The following is an 18,200-nucleotide window of genomic DNA, read 5'->3' on the forward strand; positions in this document are numbered from 1 at the left end:
CTTTTGCTCTCTGTCATGACCCAGCACAGTCCAAGAAATGATTTACAAGAAGGAGAACCTATAGCGACTCCATTTAGCTTTTGTTTTCTCAGAAAGCAGAACTATGTGCTGGGCAAGGGAGGGGGAGAGGAAAACTTGTAAACAGCATGTAATTTCTGCTACAATATAATAAAAACCCAAAGCTACTTTCCCCTTTCAAGGTTATGCAGGATAAAAAGTTCAAGGGTTTCTACAGCCTCACACAGGGAGACTCGCCTTCCCTTCCCCCAGATGGTCCTCCAGCTTCCTGCAGCCTTGGGTGCTGGAGCTCTTTCCACCCACATCCCCCAACACTGTTTCCTTGCAGACCAGGCAGGCAAGTAGCATCTGCATCTGCAAAGCCAACAGAGAAGTGTCTGCAGCGGGAATCTCTTGTCCCACACTCTGAGTGCCAGCAGTGGCAATTTTAATCTGAAATCTTTTGACACACTGTACTGCAGTAAGAGTTCAGAAACGACGGGAGCTAATAAAATTCCCTATGGCAGAATGCTGCTATCACTATGCATCTTTCGGACTCTGAGAAATGATCAAAAAATAATAAACCGGAGCAATCATGTATTCCTCAGCAACAGAGCAATAAATGCTCTCTTGCTGATTACTTATTTACCCTGCTTAATCTTGGAAAGGGGAAAGTAGTCCTGGCTTTTTGTTATCTTGGAGCAGAAATTACATCCTGTTTCCAAGTTTTCCTCTCCCCCATGCTTGATTAGCACAACTCTGCTCAAACAGGTGATTTCTGAGAAAATGAAACCTAAATGAGGTCGCCCTAAGCTGAACCCAACGCACCTATCACATGTCTATTTTGGTACTATGGCAGCCATCTCTGAGGGTGGACCATGCTATTAGGTCCCCCAGCTCTGCAGAGGGGAAAAGGTGCTGAAAGTCTAAATCTCAACAGGAAGTGATCTGACCATGACAAGGGACTGATGTCACTATGCCCCACTTTCAGATCACGCTCTTCTTGCCCAGTTGAAAAAACAAGGTCCAGAGAGCAGCCTGCCACATGGGTTGGGCTGTTGACATGTTGAGACTGCCCCATGGTTGCCATTGCAACTATGAGGTCCTAAGACACCCCAGAGCTGGTCACCTTGGCATGGATGCTGAAGTCCCCCCAAACCAGCAGTCTATGACTCCTCAACCCCCCCTCCGAGAAGCTCTTTTGGCTCAGGCAATGAGACTGCTGGGCAGCGAGACAGGCAGTAAGGATATCAGATGCCATTAAGACCGATTACAATAGTTTGGTATATTTTGTTGTTGTCTGAAAGAATGTGATAACAAAAAGTTCGAAGTGGTTGCAAGTCCTTACTTTATTAGGACTTCCGGGGTGGCGCCATCGGTAATGGAGGATTCCCTCTGACTTGGAGGGAACCGGCTCTGCGGAAATTGGGTCTGCACCACTATGGCGAAGCGGGGACCCTTCAAAAATCACAGGTGGGTGAAGCCTGTGACCGTGGGACTCGGCGGGCACCTTTTGCGCCCCCCCCAATTGGCAAAGGAGCCCGACTATGGGCTCCGGAGCGGAGCGGGGAAGTGGCGCGGTGCTGTGAGTCATCTGCTTCTTCCGTGGAGCGAAGCCGCGTAGCCGTTACCGGAGAGCGCTACCTTTTTCCTGGAACAATTTGGCTGCAAAACAACGATCCGTGAGTAGGCTAATTTCGGAACTAAAGGAACTTTACAAATTATTTGGCACTGAAGCGGAGAGGCATAAACAGGAAGTCTGCCTTCCGTTCTTGTAAATGGAGTAAAGCAATGAACTTGTAAGCGGAAACCTTAAAAGACGTTGGAAAAGAATTATAATTCGAACATCAAACAAGCGATTTCCCCCCCCCCCCCCCCTTGATTGCAGGGGAGGAGGGGGGAAAGGTCTGAACTGTATTTCCCTGTAAAAAAGAGAGGAAAAGAAGCTAAAATCCACCGCTTAAAACCCTGGAACGGGTTCCCAGTGAACAGTAAGAAAGCCGTATTGTGAAATGTGCTGTTGCTGAAAGTACTCTTTGACAGTTAACTCTGCATCTGAGATACAAGTAAGATACAATATTTCTGACTGGCTTCTCCTGGTTTTAAAGTAACAGGAAACAACTGAGATTGAAACTGTTGTCCTTTCTGTGAATTGGGGGGCGAAAGGAAAAAGTTAATTACTTTAAGACATTTTTGACTGCTACTGTGTCCCCCTAGAGGAAGTTTGAAATTGTTACAATCGCAGCTGAGCCAAGGGAATTTTCCACTTCAAAACAAACTCTGATCGTGAGATTGACCTTGGGCTTTATCTTGAGGGTTATGGCAGATGGGAAGGAGAAGATAGATTTGTTACAAGCAACGAGGTCTGGCAGACTATTTCGCACAGATGGTGGGCTGCAAAGAAGAGCATCGACATCTGGCCCTTCTGATTTACCAACAGCAACCTCATCGGCACAACCTAAACCTAAAGGTATGGCAGCTGACGATGCCCTGGCTCAGGCACTAGGCAAAATTAACGAATCTTTGGAAAGAATAAGTAAACAAGTAGCCGAGGCATCGGGCAAAATTGATCAAAACACTACAAGTATTAATAATTTGGGACAGAAGGTAAATACCAATACAGAAACTATTCAGAAATTACTACAGGAATCCACCTCGACATGAAAGACAGCCGAAGAGGCAAAGGAAATAGCAACTGCTACAGCCACTGTTGTAGAAGAGAAGATACCACCGTTACACAAACAACTTGAAGACCACAGGTCAATATTGTCTATGATTGAGTTGAAGGAGAAACAAACGAATTTAAGGATCAGGGCCGTACCCGAACTTGAGAAAGACAATTTGATTGACTTTCTTACGCAGGAATTTGCAGACTTTTGGAACCCGGATTTGGAGAAGGATAGTTTCAAGATAGTGAGTGCCTTTAGGCTTGGAAGAGGAGGGAGGAGGAACAGGGTGAGAGACTGTTTGATCACCCTCCGAACAAAAGAGGAGAGAGACAAAATCTTGAGTCTGCACTTCCAGAAGACCTTGGAAATACATCAGTCAAAAGTGGAGATATTTAAGGATATTCCGAAGTATCTTTTGGACCTTAGGTCCAATTATAGAGATTTGGTTGCCCTGTTGAGAAGTAACGGAATTATTTTTAGGTGGGAATTCCCCCAAGGCCTATCCTTTAGCTACAAAGGCAAGAAGATAAAAATAAGATCAGAGGATGACAAAGATAAATTTTGGCGAGACCACGGAGAAGACCTGCAGAAGGAAGTTGCAGGAGAGTTAAGAGCACTTGTAAGTGAAACTTTAGACATTGATGGACTACATGGAATTGGCAGAAATGACTGGCAGAATCCGAGACCAGGGAGAAGAGTCGGTCGAAGAAGATTGGAAGAAATTTAAAGACTATTTACAGAAATATTGCAAAATTAATGAATGTTAGAATGATGTTGGAATGAAGCTAGGTGGTTTAAGCAGTAATGCTAGAAAGGTGTATGTAAAAAAGGATTGATAACAGATGAAAATTTAAAGTTATAGTATATTAAGTTAAAGAATCATGAGAAAACAAAGAGGGAAAGAAATTGCTGACTTAACTAATTGAACTGGAATACAAAAAAGGGAGGTATGAGGAGGTCAGGGAAACAAGGATATGAATGTAAGTTATGGAAAGATTGATCCATTTTTATTTTTCTTGTTTTTCTTTTTAAGTGTCTTTTATTCTTTTTTCTGTATTTTGTATTTTGTATTTTCTTGTATTTTTACTTTTTGTTTTTGTGTAATTCTTTTATTCTCTGAAATTTTAATAAATATCATTAAAAAAAACAACACAAGTCCTTACTTTATTAATCTTGAACTTTTAACTATGTTTTAAAACAATTTCTAGCCCCTATGGAAACTTGTGTGTGCAGGCAACTCTCCCCGGCCACCTAACCCAGAATGTCTCACTTTGAGAGATGACCCTCTTCTGCAAAGCAAGGGAGAAAAGAGAGGCTGCTGCATTAGTGTCAGCAAAGCATTCTGAAAGTAAAAGGGGAAAGGAGAGTGGGCAGTGTGACACTTTTGTTTTGTTCAGGGGGAAATCTAAGCTCGATTTCTGTGAAGCAGAAATCCAGTTTCTCATGTCAGTTCCCTTTATGACGAAATTAGTCCCCCTAAATTCAGCTGTTCAAGGATGAGTCTTCAGGCACATAGCAAATACCTTTTCTTTATCTGGTGGAACTTAATTGAGCACTACAGAAAATAAGATAAATGAGGTTAATAACATAAAAACAGTATAATATGTTAGCATTACAAATCTAAAATAGTGTTAAAGCTGAGAAACCTTGACTAAATCTTAACTAAATTATAATTGCCTGAAGCAGCAAGGCTAGAATTGGGCAGGAAGCAAAATATTATATGGGTCAAATGAAAGAGAGAGGGGGTGCTCAAAGGAATGGATATTCCCTTTTTTTTCCTTTGAAGAGGGCATTTTTTTCTAAGCTTTCTCCATTATCGAAGAAAAGCAAGATTACATTCCACAAAATTTGCAACCTCAGAAAGGAAAAAGCTGTATGCCCAAAATACCTACACTTCAACTTCAACAGTAATTTTGATTATTGCCTACTGTCATCTAACAAAATAATTTTAGCAACATCTTAATAAAACTACATCAAAATCAAAGAATTCTCTTTCTTAAAGGCCTGTCTGGGTAGAAATTACACAGAAAGGTTTCGACAGCATGTTACATCAATATGACAAATGTTTCTAGTTTACATCGGAGTATATTTAAAAAGTATCAGTTAAAAAAAGCATTCACTGTGGACACGACATGTGCAATGAATCTCAAAGGGTGCATTGATTAAACCTGGCAAATTCAATTCATAAGAGTATTGGGTTCCATACAGGAAATGGGGAGCAGTGGTGTGCCTGTCTGCCATGCTTGTCTCCAAAGGACTTTACAAAAATTGTTGCTTTTTAGTCCTCTCCTTTTTTTCACCTCCCCCTTGATGACATTTTTAAAAACATTCTTCTTTTTTTGGTGACTTTTGTAAAAGTGGCAGGGCAAGACTTGCCCAGAATATACGAGGGATATGCACAGTGCATTGACTTATTTATTTATGAAGTGTTTTATCCAAAGTTTTATCCAAAAAAGGGAATCTTTAGTGGGGTGTAAATGCTTCCTTTAGACACATCTCTGGAGGGATGAATAATTTGAGTTCAAAAAAGATCCACATCCCACATAAACATGTTTTAAGGGTTATGTGTGAATGCATGCACATATAGATTTTGAGAGATTGACAACAGGCACAATTCTTCACTTTATTGAAATACTACCAGCTGCTGCTCAAACAACCCACTGGTCTTAGAGATATGTCCTATGTAAATTGATTCCCCCACCCCCACCCCACAAACCATGGATTGTAAATATGTCCATAAAAGTGTGTTGAAGACTATCATTTAACTATTATAGTTTTCTTTTCTTTCTCAGATAAACTGAGCCACAAGGAATCACTGTCATGGATCCTGCCGTAACAATAGAAACAACAGAAAAACAATGTGTTGTAACAACAGAAACCTTAAGAAAAGACCTTGCTGAAGTGAAGACTGCTTTGGAGAGAAAAACATTTGAAGCTGTTTCAGCTGAAGCTAAAGAGCAGTCAAATTTATTAAATAACATCATGTTGGAAATTGCCATCACAGGAAGATCTGGTGCCGGGAAATCATCTTTTGTCAATGCCCTGCGAGGAATGGAAGATCGTGGAGAGGGTGCAGCTGAGACGGGGGTGACAGAAACAACAATGGTGCCACAAGAATATACACACCCTGCATTCCCCAAAGTCAAAATTTGGGATCTACCAGGAATTGGAACAAATAATTTCAGTGCAAAGGAATACCTAAAGAAGGTCAATTTCAGCAAGTATGATTTTTTCATCATCATCGCCTCAGGGCGCTTCACTGAGGATGACACCAAATTGGCTCTTGAGATCCGTAAAAGTAAGAAGAAATTCTACTATGTGCGCAGCAAAGTGGATATCGATATAGATAACTACAGGCGGTCAAAACGCATCAATGTGGATGACACCCATGAGATGATGCAGGCTGAGAAGAAGACTCTTGACATTATACGGAAAGACAGCTATGATAATTTGAAGGCATTAGGTGAGTCTTCTCCAAGGGTCTTTCTAATATCGAGGTGGGATCTGAGCAAGTATGATTTCTCCCTCCTTCAAGAGACCATTGAACAGGAACAGGACGGAATCAAGAGAGATGTTTTAACTATGTGTCTTCCAATTTTAACAAAAGATAGCATTAAAAAGAAAAAGGCTGCTATGGAGAGCCTGATATGGAAAACAGCCATGGTGAGTTGTACTGTTGGGTTCATTCCTGTCCCATTCCTCTCGCTTGGTTGTGACATTGGTATTGTGGTTTCGATAATGATACATATGTGCAAAGTTTTTGGCTTGGATGAAAATTCTCTCAATATACTAGCAAATCGTGTGGGGAAACCTGTTGAGGAGTTGAAATCTGCTATTGAACATACCCCAAGCGCCGGTATGATCACAACAGAATTTGTCATGGATATCTTGAAGAGGTCAGCAATGTGGGGAGCAATCACAGTGGTAGAGCTGGTTCTGGATTTCATACCTGTGTTGGGGTCTCTCTATGGTGGGGGCAGTTCTTTTGCTACCACATTCTACTTGCTGAAGAATTTCTTGGAAAACGCTGTGAAAGATGCAGAGAAAGTTCTGGCAAAGGCTGCTGAGCCTAAGAAACCCAAGTAAACAGCCAATACATCTACCTGGGAAGAGACATCCAGGTACAACATGCATAATCTCATCTTTCTACGACAGCATCAACCAATTGCTTTCTTCACAAGTTCGTCTTCTGGTCTTGCAACATGGCATCCTAGCATGCTCCCTTTATTACTCTTAAGCTCAGCACTCTTAGGGTTGCCATATTTCAAAAAGTGAAAATCCGGACACAAAAGTTGTTGAGCTTTTCGCTTATTGGGGGGGGGGGGGGCAAAGTTATAGAGATGAGGTGGGGAGGGCAAAGTTGATGAGCTATTTTGGCAAAATCCCCCCAAAACAAAAGAAGTTCTTGAGCTATTTTAAAGGAAATCTACCCCCAAAAATCAACACTTCTGACATTTCACAAACATTTTTACCAATTTTCAAAAATTCTGCCTGAACACTACTTCCAACGGACGAATCCCAAACATATGGCAGCCCTATTGTAACAACGCTTAATTAGTAGCCTGTCTGGACAATTTTTATCCAGTTTAGAGGTTTCTTATATTCTACCTGTCTGTGTTAAAATGACAGATGTCTCCTCCTCCGACATGCAGCAAATTTGCAGCAGGAAAACATAAAGAATGGAGAAAAGAAGAGAAGAGAAATGGCTTCAGAGAGTTCTATTGCTGATACGCCTAAGTAAATTGTGATGCAGAATTAATATCTGAAGGATAAATTAACAAAGGTGAATCTTAAAATTACAGCCCTGGATCAAAAAGTTACTGATCTTAATGAGGAGATATCAAAATCTGAAGCAGTTGGAATTAAACAAGATCTAACACAGATATCGTCTTGGGTGGGATCCTGCGAGACATGCTTATCCATGCAAAAATATACTATATAGTTTTGTAGCCTTTAGTATATTTTATGGTTATTTCGTTATTTCTGCTTTTAAAAATGTTTTAATGTACTCTCTTCCTCCTTTGATTGCTATTATTTCCTTTTGCCTTATTTACTTAATCTCAATAAAATTATAAATATTAAAATTTTAAGAAATGTTTTTTTCTGAATCCTCCCTAATGCAATTATTTCCCCAACTGTTCCAATTTTTGTTTTAAAAAATCATTTAATCCAGGCATGGGAAAGCTACAGGCAACGGTCCAAATTTAGGTGTCCTAACCTTAACCACAAGCCTGTTTTCTCTCAGCCTCCTTATTGTAATGATTAATCTTTTCTTTACTTCAACAGCTGGGTGGGTGGGTAGGGGAAGCCTGAGCCTTTGGGGAGGGTTTTTTTCTCTGGAAATAAGCATACACAAACCCACAAATTTCCTTGTATTTTAGGATGCTATGAAACAGAGAAAGACTGATTCATCTTCAACATAGTTGGAGTAGAGGGAGTTTTGGGTGTCCTCCTGCCACAAATAACTCCAGATAGGTGCTTCATATTCTTTCTTTGTTTTGTTTTGTTTTGTTTTTGAGGGATATGTGCTTTTTATTTTTTATTTTTTTTGTTTCTTGGTTTTTGAGGGAAAAACCCAATTATTTTTTTTATAAATACTCTAAAGCATTTAGAAAGTGGTAATGAATTTGAAGATGAGCCAGAAATCATTCTTCGTTTTGCCCCAACGTCAACTTAATTCATGTTCAGTTTACCCAGCAATTATGGGAACTACTTTCACATGTAGTTCAGATGTTTTTCAAACTAATTCAGTGCACATTGAACTTGTTCATTCCAAGCACTAGCCAATTGTTTTTGAGATTGTTATAGTCCATACGTGATTTTACCAGCTGCTGAGATAAAAATCCAAGTTTTTCCAGCTGTTGGAGGTGGTTCCACTGACAGCTACTAGCAGCTACACTAAGAAATGGCTATGCATAGGCTATGCACCAAGCTGGGAGTCAGCAACACCAGCTCTTATTTGTGGAATGAGTTTAGCCCTCCTCAGAATGCAACTTTTCTGTAAAGCCTTACAGTCTTAAAGCCTTGGAGGTTGAAATGTTCCCCCACTGGCTGCCAACACAAATAAACAGACAAAGTAATATAGTTTTTATTGACAAATAGCAAAACACATTCAAACTCACTAGGTGTGACCAAGTACCTGTGCATTAATTACTCTGTACTCTCTCTGCTTATATCTGTGTTTTGGGTTCCACACAACTCTAACCAAATAAAGCTCTGTGTCCCCATTCATTATAATGAGGAATCAAATAATCCCCTTTTGGCCAAAGTGGGTGAAATTTGCAGGCATAGGAGACCCTACAAATTGGATTAAGCCTACCAAAATACAGGGGCTCTTTGTGGAGGAAGTTAAGTGGGTTTACTTTCCTCCATACTTATTTGATATTTTCATGGGTGGGAGGTTATTTCTGATCTTAAAATAATTAAGAGGTGTCTGAGTTTTGTGAATTTTTGCTTATACATTTTTAAAAAGAACTTTGCAGCTTCACCCTGGCCTTTCTAGTGCTAAGCCTTACAAGCCACTGATAAACCTAAAGTGAGAGGCAGTCTGGAGCACTGCCTGCAGAGTTCTTGGTTTTGTTGTTTGTTTGTTTCCTTGTTCGTTAAAGCAGGGCAACATAGGGATCTAAAAAATGGAGGGGTACCCTACCTGGAATAAAGGTCTCTCTTAAAAATATAACCCTCCATTGGCGTGTTTTATCCTCAGCTCTTTAGTACTCTGTTGGCAATGTTATGAATGCTTGTCTTGCCAAATGCAAGGTGGTTCTTTTAAACTGAGATTCAGAGGCAATACAGAACACAAGTGAGTGAGAAGATTTAAGATTTTATTCTCAGCAGCAAGCAATATATACCTTACTAAACAAGCACTTCAATCTGCCACTTGGAATCCCTCAAAAAGTGGCAAAGCGTCTCCCCAGGTAGCCTTAGGTTTGCACGACACTGCAATCAATAAGTCTGAGCACAAGCTTCTCAGACTCTGCCCAACACCATCTGATTTACAACACTGCTTTGGCTTTCTGAACAGCTGAGAGTGAACTGCAAGGGATTTCTGTTCCATGTTGAAGTTTCTGTGGTGCTGAGAATGGAACTTCATGAGGAGAATTATGGCAACTGAGAAAGAGACTTGGGACAATATGGCAGCAGGGGCTCTAGAACCAAGTGTAGCTAGAAAAAATTCAGTTTATTTAAGAACACGTTTCACTTGGGCTGTGCATCAGATCCAGCCCAATCCAATTAATGAATTGGACTGGGCCAATTTGTATCAACATAGGGTTGGGTCAGATTATGTTGAAGCAATCCCAGATCACACCAGATCAGGCCAGCCAACCCATCTCACTCACTATTCCATATTTAATAACAATTTATATATTTGTAATCACAACAACATAGGAACCTACCCAGACCATGAGATTATCTTCCGAGACCCTCCTTCGTGTGCCTCCTCCTCAAGAGATTTGGAGTGTGGCAACATGAGAACGGGCCTTCTCTGCAGTGGCTGCCCGTCTTTGGAATGCTCTCCCCAGGGAAGTTTGCCTGGCGCCTTCATTATACACCTTTAGGTGCCAGGCAAAAACATTGCTTTTCAACCAGGTTTTTGGCTGGTCCAATTTACATCCTTTGCCCTTTTAAAATGTCTTTTATTTGGGTGGGTATTATTCTGTTGTTTTATTTTTATTTTATATCTTGTGGTTTTATATCTTGAATATATTCTGTGAAATGCCCTGAGACCCCCAAGTATAGGGTGGTATATAAATTCAATCCACAACAACAACAATGCCAAACACCTTCCAAAATGACTCAGAGCAACAACAACAATGACAACAATTTTATTATATGTACCCTGCCCATCTGACTGGGTTGCGCCAACCAGCCTGGGCACCTTCCAACATATATGAAACAGCCCCTAGGAGTTCACTGCCATGCAAGGAAGTCTCTCAAACCTGAATCTCCTGGAGCGGTGAAAGAAGGCAGCTCAAGTATACAGCCGGACGAGATGGAAGGAAACATGGTGTCTACCTCAGTAATGAGCTCACGGAAACAAGCTCTGGAAATTTGGGGTTGCCATGCTGAGAGCAGTTTGATGCTCAATTGCATTCGTAAAAGCAAGCAATGCAAAACAGTGGGAGAGAGCTAATGTCTCTGCAGTGGCCTCTTGCTGAATAGGAGGAGCTGCTCGTATCCCCCCTCCCCTAGGGAGAAAATGCTGGGGGGGCACACCTCGGGGTCTCATGGGGTTTACACTTGCCCAGCATGCTTCAGAGCAGGCCCCTCCCCCTGTGACAGCCTCTGATAACCACTTTAACCACAGAGTTAGGAGTCTACATGTTTTTCCCCTCCAAATATCACATTTGAGGGGCAACCCCTCCCCAAAAAAGTTGATGGGCATTGCCCTTGCCCTTGCGAGAAAGTAGCAGGAACACAGCTGCTGCTGGGCTTGGAGACGGAGAGGGATCCAAGCAGCAGAGGTAACAGGACTGTGTGCTGGGGTGCCAACTTAAAATATGGGGGGAGGCAGATAAGCCCTGCCTCACCTCATAGATCACAAGATGTGGAGCAGCCCCCCTCCAATACAATATTTCCATATCTCGGCCCCTGGGAGCTGGCTCCTATAACTGTGCGCAAGTCATTCTCGTGCTCCCCAGCTCCTCTCCCTCTTTCACCCATCGCGGCTCAGCTCTGCACGCCAAAATGGTGCCCAGGCACTTCTGATGAAAGAGCCTGCTGAATCAGTTTTGAGAATTGTACTTCTGTGAAGGGAACAGGGGTCTCCAAACAACTCTCAGCACCTTTAACTAACTACCATACCTAGAATTCTTTGGGGAAAGCCATAACTGTGGTATCCTAGGCATAGGGCTCCTGCTTTTACCCCACCCCACCCCATATGCTTCAGTTTTTCTGCCCTTTGGAGCCAGTCCTGTGGGGATCACACTGCATCAAAACTCAGGAGAAATGGGGTGACATGATACAAGACTCGAAACAAATTCGTTCTTTTGAGTTTTGGGGGAAACTTCCTTTGCATTCTCCTCCTCTACTTTCAGGCTGGAGAAATTTCTGCTTCCTTTGCTCTCTGTCATGACCCAGCACAGTCCAAGAAATTATTTACAAGAGGGAGGAACTAGGGCAAACTCATTTAGGTTTTGTTTTCTCAGAAATCACCTGTTTGAGCAGAGCTGTGTGCTGGTCAAGGGTGGGGGAGAGGAAAACTTGAAAACAGGATGTAATTTCTGCTCCAAGATAACAAAAAGCCGCAGCTCCCTTCCCCTTTCTAAGATTAAGCAGGATAAATAAATAATCAGCAACAGAACTGATAATATAATTTATTATAAATGCTCTGTTGCTGAGCAGTACATGCTTGCACTGGTTTATTATTTTTGGATCATATCTCGGAGTCCGAAAGACCCATAGTGATAGGGGCATTCTGCCATAGGGAACTTTATTAGCACCAGCCATTTCTGAACTCTGTCCGCAGTACAGTGTGTCAAAAGATTTCAGATTAAAATTGCCACTGCTGGCACTGAGAGCGTGGGACAAGAAATTCCTGATGTAGACGCTTCTCAGATAGCTTTGCAGATGCTACCTGCCTGCCTGGTCTCCACTGAGAGGGTGGGGGTGGCAAAGAGCTCCAGCTCCCAAGGCTGCAGGAAGCTGGAGGACAAGCTGGGGGAAGGGAAGGCAAGTATTTCTGCGTGAGGCTGGAGAAACCCCTGAAGGGAGCAGTGCTGGGGCCCCCTGCATTATGTCCCTTAAGGCTGAAGGTGTCAGATAATGCCACTTCCGGACCTGGCCCAGGAGGTGGGGTTGCGGGCTTCACGCCCACCTCACGTGAGCGGGGGCTGGTTTCAGCCCCCACGAGAGCAGGGGAATCCCGGCCGCGTCGTCCACCCAGCCAGCCAATCGGGTGGCTGGGAGGGCGTGGCCTGCCCTATTTAGGGCCGGCGCGGCCAGGGCTCGCCCTCTTTTGCCGGCTAGCCCCCGCATTTTCCCACCATCCCTCCCTTTAGGTAGGTAGGTTTCTGACTTTGCTATGGACTTCGGTCTGTCGCCGCAAGGGGCATGGTAGGAATTTTTCCCAATTGGCAATTTGCAGCCATTTGGTTTTTCGCCTACCTCGTAGCAACTCGTCACAACTCCTCGGCATTGGCGGTTAGGCATTGGTAAGAAGGGGTTAAGAGGATGTGGGGGGGGAGGAATGCCATCACCTCCCCCCAGAGAATGAAGGGTGGTCCAGTAAAGGACTCCGGGGGGGCGTGGCCCTGTCCGAAGCCTATGGAGGTGTGGGCCAAAGGCACGCCCCCGAGGGGTGACCCGGGGGAGCTCCTAGTTGACGTGCCTCAGCAGGAGACTGCCCCACTATGGTGTTAACCCTTCCCGTGTCTCCAGCAAATGGGCTGGAGACGGATAGTCAGTAGGACTAATAATAATAATAATAATAATAATAATAATAATAATAATAATAAATTTTATTTATATCCCGCCCTCCCCAGCCGAAGCCGGGCTCAGGGCGGCTAACAACAATAAAACAGTACAACAGTACAACACAACACTCTAAAATCATTCATTAAAAATTAATTCAAAGCAAACCACTGGCAACCATTGGGCCAGAGCTCCGCGAAGATTGCTGAAGGAGAGAGTCAGGCTGTGCCCTGGCCAAAGGCCTGGTGGAACAGCTCTGTCTTGCAGGCCCTGCGGAAAGATGTCAAGTCCCTCAGGGCCCTAGTCTCTTGTGACAGAGTGTTCCACCAGATCGGAGCCACAGCCGAAAAAGCCCTGGCTCTAGTTGAGGCCAGCCTAACCTCTCTGTGGCCTGGGACCTTCAAGATGTTTTTATTTGAAGACCATAAGTTTCTCTGTGGGACATACCAGGAGAGGCGGTCCCGTAGGTACGAGGGTCCTAGGCCGTATAGGGCTTTAAAGGTTAAAACCAGCACCTTAAACCTGATCCTGTACTCCACCGGGAGCCAGTGCAGCTGGTATAGCACCGGGTGAATGTGATCTCACAGCGAGGAACCCGTAAGGAGTCTCGCTGCAGCATTTTGCACCCATTGGAGTTTCTGGGTCAGTCTCAAGGGCAGCCCCACGTAGAGCGAGTTACAATAATCCAGTCTGGAGGTGACTGTCGCGTGGATCACAGTGGCTAGGTCAGGGCGAGAGAGGTAAGGAGCCAACTGCTTAGCTTGGCGGAGATGAAAAAATGCCGCCTTTGTTATAGCTGCAATCTGCGCCTCCATGGAAAGGGAGGTGTTGAAGATTACACCCAAACTCTTAACGGACAGTGCTGGCACTAATTGCGCCCCCGCAAGAGATGGGAGTTGCCCCCCCCCAATCCCATATCATCCCGTCCCAGCCACAGGACCTCTGTCTTCAAAGGATTTAGCTTCAACCGGCTCCCATGTAACCATCCAGCCACAGCTTCCAAACACCTGCTCAGTCTGTCTGGGGCCGAGTCAGGATGGCCATCCATCAACAAATAGAGTTGGGTGTCATCAGCATATTGATGGCAACCCAGCCCAAAACTCCGGACAAGCTGTGCGAGGGGGCGCATAAAGATGTTGAAAAGCATCGGGGAGAGTATCGCACCCTGAGGTACTCCACACACCAAGGAGTGGCGCGATGACAATTCCCCCCCAAATGCCACCCTCTATCCCCGACCAGAGAGAAACGAGCGCAGCCATTGAAGGACTGTGCCCTGGATCCCCATGTCGGCAAGGCGGTGGTCCAGGAGTTCGTGATTGACCATGTCGAAAGCTGCTGACAGATCTAGAAGAATCAGCAGCCCCGACCCGCCTTGATCCAGCTGTCTACGAAGATCATCTGTTAGGGCAACCAGAGCCATCTCGGTCCCATGACCAGCGCGGAAGCTGGACTGGAATGGATCCAGAGCCGATGTTTCATCCAGAAACTCACCAAGCTGTTCAGCAACCGCTCTCTCAATCACCTTACCCAGGAACGGAAGATTCGAAACCGGGCGGTAATTAGATAGATCTAAAGGATCTAATGATGTTTTCTTTAAGAGCAGGCACACCACTGCCTCCTTCAGTTCCCCTAGGAATGTCCCCATGCCAAGGGACAAATTGATGATATCCCCTAGGGGGCCCCGCACCTTGTCTGGACACGCTCTAATCAGCCAAGACGGGCACGGGTCAAGAGGACAGGTGGTGGGCTTTCCAGCTCGGAGGAGTCTGTCCACATCGGCTGGGGATATCCAGTTGAAGTGTTCCAGTACTGGACCCGAGGACAGTCGAGGGGCCTCCAGTTCCTTTATTGTATCCAAATTGGCAGGGAGGTCATGGCGGAGCAACAAGACCTTCTCCGCAAAAAAGCTCGCAAATGCCTCACAGCTGTGTGTCAAATTGTTATTTAAATTTGGCTGTCCCTCAAGGGACGTTAAAGACCTAATTATACTAAATAATTGCGCCGGGTGAGAGCTAGTGGATGCAATGGAGGCCGAGAAGTAAGACTTCTTAGCAGCCTTCACCGCCATCTCATAGGTTTTCATAAAAGCCCTATAAGATGTTCTTGAGGCTCCATTATGGGCGCCCCGCCATACTCACTCTAGCCGTCTGAGGTCCCGCTTCATTTTCCTGAGCTCCTCGGTAAACATGGGAGCCCGGTTTCTGCGGGGTCTCAGAGGGCGCTTAGGTGCGATCTCATTGATGGCTGCCAGGAGCTGGATATTCCAGCCCTCAACGAGCTCAGTCAATGAGTCGCCAGGGGGAGCAAGGTCCCACAAGGCTTGGCGGAATCTATCAGGGTCCATCAGCCTCTGCGGGCGAGCCCAAATCGGCTCGCCACCTAAGCAGGGTGGGGGTGGAAAGTCAATCCTGGCTTTCAGAGCGTAGTGATCAGACCATGGCACCTTCATCGAAGGAGACATGATCACATCTATACCTACGCCGAAGATAAAATCCAGCGTGTGGCCTGCTTGATGTGTGGGGCCCGAAACAAACTGGGAGAGCCCTAGTGTCGCCATGGAAAACACCAGGTCCAGAGCCTGTGAGGAGGGAGTGGCATCAGCATGGATGTTGAAGTCCCCCAATACCAATAGGTTAGGGAACTCTAAGGCCCAGCCGGCCACCGCCTCCAGTAGGCCTGACAGGGTGGCTGCTGGTGCGCTAGGTGGCCAGTACACCAGCCAGACAGCCAAGCTCTCCTCGGAGCCCCACACTAGGCCAACACATTCAATGCCGGGGATCGATGGCGATGGTAGAGCCCTGAAAGAACAATCTTCCCGGATTAATAATGCCACCCCTCCCCCCCGGACCACAGTCCGTGACTGATGGAGGACGGAGAAACCCGGGGGCGCCATCTCTCATAAGGTACCCAGGTCTCTGTCACACAAGCCAGGTCGACCCCCTGCGAGGTAAAGAAATCTCGCAGGGTGGCGGTTTTGTTGCCTATAGACCTGGCATTGCACAGCACCAGTGACGGAGGTGAGTAATCCTTGCTCACCCTACCCTCGTCCCTCGGGATGGGGCGCAGATTGGAAGGGGTACGAGCATATCCATATCTCGATCCCCTTCGCCTATAACATCTGCCCCCACCGCCATACCTCCCTCGCCCCTCCAGGGTAGCAATCCCAAGCCTCATATTAGCCTCCATTGATGGCAGTTAATATTATTCTTTCCCAGGCTAAAACAATAAAACCTTAAACAATAAAAACAAACAAAATAAAAAACCAAAAAACAATCAAACAATACAAATAAAAAACTGCAAAAATTACAAATCCATCAAAATCAAACAAATTCCCAAGCCCAACCAAACATCCATCCCACCCCCATATGCAAAAATTTTAAATTTTAAAACATGTTAAAAAGAACTCTGCACCCCTCCGGGTCCTCCTGGGCAGCAAAGCAGTCCTTTTGAGGCTTCAGGCCCCGCCCTGGGCCAGATGGTAAGTGGCTGGAAGGAGCAGGGCCCTCAGGCACTCACATTGCCTAAGCCAATGCCTCTCATTCCTGAATTCAATAAAGTTGTGGCCTAATTCACCCATTTAACCTTAAATTCTGGTGTCTGGTGTCTTTATTTATCCTTGGTGGGGGGCAGGAACTCGCCACACAAGACACAGGCTTTGCTGTCAGTCTAGGATCACTCTGAGGAGAGTTTGGTGTTCTTCCTGCCTGCCTGGTTTGCAAAGCCAACTCATCATGCGGGCTCTATAGCCGCTCTGCATCCTGCAGAATGTTAGGACTTTTCTAAAAAATAAATCATTTCTTCCTCATGTGCAATCTTGTAATTTGAAGCCATTTGAGGCCCTACCCTCTGGAGGAGAAGAAAACAAGCTTATTCCCTCTTCTGTGTGAGATATTTCAAGATGGCTATCGTATCTCCTCTAAATCTCCTCTTTTCCAGGCTAAACTTACCTAGCTCCTTCAACCGTTCCCCATAAGGCTTGGTTTGTGGAGCTTTGATCATCTTGGTCTCCTTGCTCTGTACACGTTCCAGCTTGTCAATATCCTGCTTCTGCGGGATATGAGGAGCTTCCAGCTTCAACATCACTGTGTGCATCACATCTCCATATCAGCTGGCTATTTCCTTTTTAAAAAAATTCTCATGAAAATTCATCAGGACTTCTATTTATTATGATTATAATTATTATTATTATCTTCCCCAAAAGGCAGTGTACAAAATTTAATGAACACAGCTGAAAAGCAGTTAAAAACAACACAGGGGTAAAAAGTAAATATGTTTTCAAACAATGCTAAATAGACACTCATGACAGCAACCTATTCATCCGCCTGGGAAAACCTGTCAGAATGAAAACATCTTCAGTTGTTTTTAGAAATTGCGGGTAGCGGGTTCCTGTTGTATCTCTGCAGGAATGCTATTCCACAGAACAGGGGAAGTCACACTCAAAGCCCTGCTCTGAATTACAGATGATCTACCCAAATATCAGCAGATTTTATCCTGCCTGCATGATTGTCCTCATTTGCCCTGGTTAATAGGGGCCAGAGAGTACACAAAGCTTTGTTACCATCAATGTTAGATACCACCTTTGTTGTAATGGGTTTTTTAAGCAATAAATACATCATGGTACAAATGTTGCTACTTTTACATCAACGATATCATGAGCCGCAAGCATCCACACTGTGAAGAAAGCATGATGGAACAACACTGTTTATTTTGCAGCATTTATGTCCTGCATAATTGCAATAAACCTCAAGGCAGTTGAGACAGGCGATAGGACCCGTCCTGCTTCTTTGCAGGTTCCAAAACATTTCGCGCCGCTCCTGAAATTTCTTCCGTCCTTCACAAAGACTCCAATCTACACTGCAGTAGTAGGAGAGCCGAGCCCTGGAAAGTCATAGGATCGTAGAATTGCAGATCTGGAAGGGAACCCAAGGGTCATCTAGATCAACCCCCTGAAATCGGTGCCATGTGGGACTTAAGTGCAGAAACCGCGGGAGCTGCTGAGACTGGCACAGAGGCAACTACGGCAGAGGTAAAGGATTAAGCATCTCGGATGCTTCAAGTTTCACGAGTCAGTCTTTGGGACCTTCCCTTTTAAAGGCAGCTGCACTGCTGTCAATCAGGCTG

The 18,200-nt window shown here is 44.7% G+C and overlaps 2 pseudogenes across 3 annotated transcripts in view; both read left to right on the top strand.

The window, feature by feature from the left end:
• Nucleotides 1-18,200, top strand: part of LOC308484261 (interferon-inducible GTPase 5 pseudogene) — a 77,845-nt pseudogene that overhangs the window by 23,682 nt on the left and 35,963 nt on the right. The window contains exon 2 of one of the 2 annotated variants that reach the window (XR_013991441.1): nt 5,459-7,760. The exons of the other annotated variant lie outside the window; for it this stretch is intronic. The product of XR_013991441.1 is annotated as an interferon-inducible GTPase 5 pseudogene (transcript). Of the gene's footprint in view, nt 1-5,458; nt 7,761-18,200 lie in introns of those variants that run through there. 2 annotated transcript variants of the gene reach the window in all.
• The window catches only part of LOC308484278 (interferon-inducible GTPase 5 pseudogene), a 30,470-nt pseudogene continuing 30,142 nt past the window's right edge, over nt 17,873-18,200 (top strand). The window contains exon 1 of the transcript XR_013991443.1: nt 17,873-18,105. The product of XR_013991443.1 is annotated as an interferon-inducible GTPase 5 pseudogene (transcript). The remainder of the gene's footprint in view (nt 18,106-18,200) is intronic.

Source organism: Podarcis pityusensis, assembly GCF_964106645.2.
Source record: "Podarcis pityusensis genome assembly, chromosome: 8".
NCBI classification, from domain to species: Eukaryota; Metazoa; Chordata; class Lepidosauria; order Squamata; family Lacertidae; genus Podarcis; species Podarcis pityusensis.